Below are 7,521 nucleotides of genomic sequence, written 5' to 3'. Positions count from 1 at the left end.
TGATTCCCTGTCAGGTTTAGCCAACAGGAGGCCAAGCAGAAGATCAGAGGGTGGGAGGAGACTGAGGCCAAGACTGGCTGCACCTAGAGGCTCCTCTTGAGCAACCTTCCCCCAACAGGGGCTATGTTGGGCTTCTGGTACCTGGTCCCTTCTCTGGCTGCTTCAGGCTTAGGGACGCATGACTGCCTTTGTTGCTGGATGCTTGTTGGTTTCCCTAAACCCTGCCCACACCTTTATAAATAGTCCTTTGTTAAGCTCTCCGCCATTGCCCAGAATGTGCCATCTTTATCCTGCCAGGGAACTGACTGATACAGAGGTCACCCATTTTAGTTCATGTCTCAGATTTGCCAGGGGAAGTATATTGTTTGATAATCAACTGAAATCCAGCTCTGAGCCCCCATTCTGTCAGTGCTGAGTCTCTCTCCCTCACACAGTTCCTGGGGGATGCCAAGGTTCTGGATTCTTTTGCAGTGATAAAAGCCTTCGAGAATCACTTATAGTCTTTTGTCAATGGCCAATCCTAGTGACTGACTGCCAGGTCACCCACCCATCATCCTGGGGTGTCTGGTCCTTTTAGGTCCAATGGAATTGATGCTTCCATGTGAGACCTGGGATAAGGTAAGCTTAGGCCACACTGGAAGCCACCAGATGGATGATGTGGCCTCCTTGGGGTATTTCCACCTTCTTAAGAGCTGCCCCAAACTTACCACCTGTGATGCTTTCCAAATCTTCTCAGCATTTCTCTTACAGGAGACTTACAGAGACTTACAGGTGGTAAGTCTCTATTCTTATTCTGAACTTCCCTGTCCACATTCACCCTGAGGACAACCAGTATAAGCTCCCCTAAAGACTTCAGACCTTTACAAAAGACGTAAGGGCAACTTCTAATTTTGGCTTGTAAAACTCAAGGTGATGCAGATTGTTTCAAAAGGAGGGGAAACAGAAGGAAGGAGTACACACATAAATTAGTATTTTAATAAATTCTGACACATACATGAATTATTTAACAAAGTTCCTAACATACAGTAAGCACTCAATAAGTGATGCTATACTTATTAATTGAGTCCAGTAAGAATGTTAGGTGCCTTCTATATTTCAAGCCATAATTATAACCAAGGAACTAATATGAATTGCATATTATTTTGGCTTCTCTGCATTGCCCATTAATCTCACAAAACCCATTTTAAAAAACCATGTGACGAAAATGTCATACCAGGCATGCATTTAATAAGATCTCTGGAATCTCATCCATTCAGTTTAATGTTTCACATATGATTTACCTTTTAACCTTTTAGGAAAGCACATTCTGCTACTAAACATACCCACAAGATTAAATTGCCAGAGCAGAGACAATTTAGCCTCTCTGCAAAACTGAATAGGTTTCCATTGAAATTAATTTCTTTCATCTCCAAATAACCTAGATGGCAAAGGCATTAAATGGATAACATTAATGGATAACAGAATACCCCACTTCCGAATTTGTTCCTGAGTCTGGGTCATTTTTCTCTGGTTTAAGAGAATGAGATAAAGTGGGCAGTATGCAGAGTAGCCCCAGATGGGATAGCATCTTGAAACCTGGCATTCACTGAATACTCATGAAGAATCCAGAAATATCTCACGGTCAGGATGAAAGGTCTAAATTTAATACCCAAAACAGAAAATTGGCTTGGCTTCCCTGTACTCTGCACAGGAAAGTTCTTGTTGGAAAGTTCTGAAATGAGAAGGGGCTGGAGACATTAAGTTCATAGCACTGTCAGATTTTTATGGGGACGTTGAGGGTCTGCTGTTATCCCAAGATCTCATTTGGCCCATGCTGGAAGCCTGCATTGAAGGAAGATAATTTGCTGGAAGGAAATCAGGGAGAAGGTTTACACTGATACACAAACGCCCCACAATAAGTACAGACTCATTTCTTCCTCTTCTGGTTGTGCTTACACAGCTTTTAAGATTTAACCACCTTCCCAGGCCACCTGAACAGGACATCTGTTGTTCTTGTTTGCACAGTATCTATACCTCTGGTAAGAAAATCTAGCCCTTTCTTTTGGGAAACTGCCCTTACCCTATCTATTACTATGTTTATCAGAGCCATAACAATTGATTCAAGAATGATCAGACACACTTAAGACCGTTGAGAGTTTGCCCTGGGAATCTGCTGGAACTATAGAAGCAAAGATCCTCCTCCTTTTTTTTTTTTTTTTCCTGCCACACTATGTGACTTGTGGGGGAATGGCTTGTGGGATCTTAGTTCCCTGACCAGAGATCAAACCTGGGCCCTTGGCAATGAGAAGACCAGGGAATTCCCCTAAAGATTCTTTTACTGAGGTTGCTAGGTTTGAAGAATGTAAGCCTTTTGCTACTAACAGCCCATTCAGAGAAAAGTGGGAATGAGAGACAGTTAAGATGGAGTGAGAAAGAAAGTTAAGATGACATCATTGAGCTCCTAGATCAAGCCATACCTGATGGTAGTAATTTCCTTGGACTTCACAATTACATGAAATAATGACAAATCTCCTTATTTTTAATTTAATATTAAACTCAGTCTTGAAAAGGCACTTGATTAGGAGCAATTTTTTCCCCTCTGAATAACCAGAGCAGAGGTGCACAACTGTTGATGGTCCTTATAGTATCTACAAGGTTAAATAAGGGAGCTAGAAGGGGCAGCTTCCAGTTTCTCTCTCATCTCCTCCACGCTTCTTCCCACCTTCTCCTCCACTGGAGGCTAGTGATAATACCAAATAATAGCATTTTCTTATCAGAGGACTTTGAGAAGCAGATTGGGAATTTTAGTGCTTTGATAGCAAGGGAAGAGTAGGTTTCAACAACAGTCTGTTTTACAACCAAAAACTCTAAAGAATCTACATCTTGGGTCCTATAGTCTGCAACCACGAGTAACCAAGAGGCCAAAATTAACAATAATTGAAAGGAAAAGACAAATCCAAGAAAGGCCACCCCTCCATTAACCCATGTCCCTGATGTGCATACCCTGCTTACCTGATTTAGCCAATGGAAGTGCTTTATCCCTGAGAGTGGAGGTATGTACATGCATGTTCATAGCAACACTGTTTATTGTAGCCAAAAAGTGGAAACAATCCAAATGTCTATTAACAGATAAACAAAAATCCATACCATGAAATGTTATTCTACCATAGAATGGAAGTACTGATATATGCTGCAATATGGATGAACCTTGAAAATATTGCAACCAAGTGAAAGAAACCAGACACAAAGAACCACATACTTTATGGTTCCATTTATATGAAATGTCCAGAAAAGACAAATCCATAGAGAAGGAAAGCAGATTAACGGTTTCCAGGGGCTGAGAAGTGGTGGGGTTTTTTTAAAATTACACACTGGGAGATGATGGCTAAAGAGAATGGCGTTTCTTTCAGGGGTACTGAAAATGTTTTGGGGTTGGATAGTGGTAATGGTTGCACAACTTTGCATGTATGGTAAAAGCAATGGAATCGTATACTTAAATGAGTGGATTGTATGTATGTGGATTTTATCTTAATAAGCTATTAAAAAGAGAGAGAGAGGCTCAGGGTAGGAGCAGGAATCTTTCAGAGAGGCTGTCTCATGTGACTGAGACTTCCTTTCACCTATTAAAAATGTCAACTATAGTTCAGCCAAATGGCATCTTCTTTTACAAGGAAGACTCAATATAGAACCTAAGGAGAAAAAAAAAGAATACATGTGGGTGGCTTAACTTGGAATATAATCAGCAATGCCTTCACAGTTGTGAAATTATTGCTGATAGGTTCTTCTTGGATCCCTCAATGAATCTTTTTATCTTAAATGAATCAAGGGATGGTTGCAAAATCTTCCTTTGTCCTGTGTGTGGGCCTGATAGATAGGCGGGGACCCAACCTGTGCAAGGCCGCTGTCTGCCTATCTTCTTTGCTTCTAGTTGGAATATAAACTTCTCAGTATATGGATCCCAGGCAGCATGCAGACTGGCTTCAAATTCTTTCCTGTGTTTCAAAGCAATCACATTAAGTATAAAATCAATTCAAGTTTGAGTACAAAGAGTAGATTCCATTGCTCACTTGAATTTACACAGGATTGCATTCTTTTTAAATATCATTTTATTTATTTATTTTTATTTATTGTCTGGGCTGGGTTTTCGTTGCCATGTGGGCTTTTCTCGAGTTGTGGCAAGCCTGGTATGAGGGCTTCTCATGGGGGTGGCTTCTCTGGTTGCGAAGCACGGGCTCTAGGACCTGTTGGCTTCAGTAGTTATGGTCCCTGGACTCTGCAGCACAGGTTCAATAGTTGTGGCACACAGGTTTACTTGCCCTGCGGCATGTGGGATCTTCCTGGACCAGGGACTAAACCCGTATCTCCTGCATTGGCAGGCAGGATTCTTTACCACTGAGGCACCAGGGAAGTCCAGGATTGCATTCTTATAACTGAAATGTATAGTGTTTTCATAATAGCAGTAACAGGCAGAGAAGGAACTAAAACTACTGGAAAAGCCACTCATCTTTGTATAACCTACATCTGTAGACTACAGAAAGAGCAAATATAACGGTATCTTTTTTAAAAAGAAAGGTGGAGGCGGGGGGAGGTAAGATGTCCTTATCTTGGGCTTGCCAGGTGGCACAGTGGTAAAGAATCCACCTGCTAATGTAGGAACCTCGAGTTCGACCTCTGGCTTGGGAAGATCCAACCCAGAAGGAAATGGCAATCCACTCCAGTATTCTTGCCAGGATAATCCCATGGACAGAGGAGCCTGGTAGGCTACAGTCCATGGGGTCGAAAAGTGTTGGACATGACTGAGCAACTGAGCATGCATGCATGTACTTATAATATCAGGCACTGTTCTAATCTCAAAACCCATATCAACTCACTTAATCTTCACATCAACCCTTTTAGGAAAGTATTATTATGGCCACATTTTATAGATGAGGACATGAAATCTCAAGTGAAGCCATACAATGGCAATCCAAGCTCCAAATTCAGGTAGCCAGGAAAATCTCCTAACATACCCAATAGGGTCAAGTAATTACATCATCCCTTGTATGCATCTTTTGGGCTTCTCAGGTGGTGCAGTGGTAAAAAGAATCTACCTGCCAGTACAGGAGGTGTAGGAGACATGGGTTTGATCCCTGGGTTGGAAAGATCCTCTAGAGAAGGAAATGGCAACCCGATCCAGTATTCTTGCCTGGGAAATCTCACAGACAGAGGAGCCTGAAGGGCTATAGTCCATGGGGTTGCAAAGACATGACAATGGCATGCATCTTTTATTGTTGTTTAGCCATCTAGAGTTAGCTTTTCAAGGTTTTCAGTGTTGCCTTCTCCAACTAGTCTTGAGCATCTGTGAGCTGGGACCTGTCTTAATTTCTCTCCAAGTACCCTGCAGCCAGTGATGTACCCATCTTGGAATGTTCTATTCCCTCTGCCCCAAAAAACCTCTCCCCTTTCTTGTTTGGCTAGTTTTTACTGACCCTTAAACATCTTTTTGTCTGATGGAACCTCTCCTGACAGTACAATCCCTTCAGCTCCAAATAAACTTGAGACCCTTCATTTGGACTCTCCCACCATTGGATCCTTCTTTATAGCATTTATTGTTGTTGTATTGGTGTTGCCCATTCAACTGTCAGTCTTCCTGCATAGACGGTCAGCTCCATGAAGTCAGGGGCCAGGTAATTCCCTGCCCTCCACTGCATCCCCAGCAGCCAGCACAGAGCAGGGCATACAGGAGATGCCTAATATGGAATTTGTTTTGTTTTGCTTTATTTTGTAAGTCTGATGCTAAATCCATAGTTGGTTTCTTCCAAGATGTTTGAGCAGGCTACTAAGTTTTCAGAGTGTGAGGAGTTTCATTTTTTTTTTCTTCTTGTTTCTTCACTGCCAGCTGACATCACGAAGTACAGTGGTGTCTACTCTGATAGGAGCAGTTCAGAATACCATTCACCAACTAAGTTCTCTCCTAACACCAGTTAATAAAATCCTAGGGTTCTGTCTGCTTCTGTAGACTTCCTGGCCTCCTCTGTGATCTGAGCACTAAGATCTCCTCTTGCCTGTCTCATAGAATGTGACCTCCTTGGAAAGGTAAGGAGGACTTTATTCATTTTTGCAGGCGCCTAAAAATAGGCTCTCAGAAACCAAAGAGCCTTAGGCCATTTACTTTTTTTTTTTTTTGTCTCTCTCCATATTAAAGAAATTTTGGAAGAAAAAAATTAATTCCCAGTACAGGTTATGTGGCCCAATAATGTGACAAAGAAGTAGAAATCTCTATGATGAATGTATCTTTTGTTAATCCCACCGGAGACTCTACAATTATTCCATGTATAACCCAATTCGGAGATATTTATGTCAAAAACCTAAATTTGAAGCCCAGGCCAAATGCTTCCTCAACCCAAATCCTGTTGGCCCTGCCTCAGGGAAGTCATCACCAGATGTTTGGGGAAGGCAGGAGGGAAGGCAGGAAAGAGGGAAGGAGGAACGAGGGAAAGGGCACAGGAATTTAAAATGTGTTAATAATGAAGAGGGGCTTCCCTGATGCTTCAGGAATAAAGACCCTGCCTGCCCATGAGGAGACAGACGTTGGTTCGATCCCTGGGTCGGGAAGATACTCTGGAGAAGGCGATGGCAACCCACTCCAGGATTCTTGTCTGGGAAATGCCATGGACAGAGCCTGTCCATAGCGTCGCAGTCCATAGTGTCCAGTCCATAGAGTTGCAGAGTCCGCAAGACTTACGGACTAAACAACATAATAATAATGAAAAGAGTATTTCGTAAACTGCAAACTGGAGGACATTTACGTAAGTTTATTGCCACCGTAACAACCCCCAATTCTCTAGGCTGTCTGCAGTGGCTCAGAACCTGCGAACCAATTTGAACGTGGGCCCACAATCTCCGCCTTTCGTATCCAGAGCCTTGGTTTCACTGCGCGCGCCCGCCAGGGGCCTCGCGGAAACGCGCCAACCCATCCCTCCGGAAGTGACGTGTCCACGGCCTAGCAACCGTTGCCAAGGAGTTCGTCTCTAGGAACCCACTAGAGCCTGGATGCCTCGTGTGGGGTAAAGTGGTTTCGTGAGGAGAATTTGAGGTAACGTCGCCAAGTCGCGGTCGGAAACTCCCCTGAACCCCGGAATAGAAGAGAACTCCCTCCCCCTCCCCTTCCGCTTCCCAGTGCGGCACCTCGAGAGTGGAGGGAGGGGTCGCAGCAGTTAAACCCCCCACTTCGGGGGTCAGTTCCCGTGGGGCCTCGCAATGATCCAGGCGGCTCCCCAACAAGATGAACCGTAGGGGAGCCCAGAGCAGCCCTCGCGAGGTGCCTGGGTCAGACGTGGGGTCCTCTGTCCCCTCTCCCGAGCCCCAGGGGCGGGAAGCGGCGGGGGAACTATTTTGGGGAATCTTAGGAGGCTTGTGCCAGCCTGGGACCCGGATAGCGCCGCTTCTGTTCCGAGTTGTGCCAGATAAACGCCTGTCCTGGTTTTAATTCTCCCCCACCCCCTCGGGTTCTTATGTGGGTGAGTGCTTGTGAATTAGTGAGGCGACTTTCCGCTGGAACAG

General features: G+C 44.0%; 1 protein-coding gene across 1 annotated transcript in view; it reads left to right on the top strand.

The window, feature by feature from the left end:
- The first annotated feature begins 6,882 nt into the window (after positions 1 to 6,882).
- IFT81 (intraflagellar transport 81) overlaps positions 6,883 to 7,521 on the top strand; it is a 90,842-nt gene continuing 90,203 nt past the window's right edge. Inside the window, exon 1 of the mRNA XM_061141944.1 lies at positions 6,883 to 7,054. The gene's annotated coding sequence lies outside the window, so the exon portion shown is untranslated. The remainder of the gene's footprint in view (positions 7,055 to 7,521) is intronic.

Source organism: Dama dama, chromosome 5 (assembly GCF_033118175.1).
Source record: "Dama dama isolate Ldn47 chromosome 5, ASM3311817v1, whole genome shotgun sequence".
NCBI lineage: Eukaryota > Metazoa > Chordata > Mammalia > Artiodactyla > Cervidae > Dama > Dama dama.
Note: the sequence above shows the minus strand (reverse complement) of the source record. Positions and strands in the feature narration are given on the sequence as shown.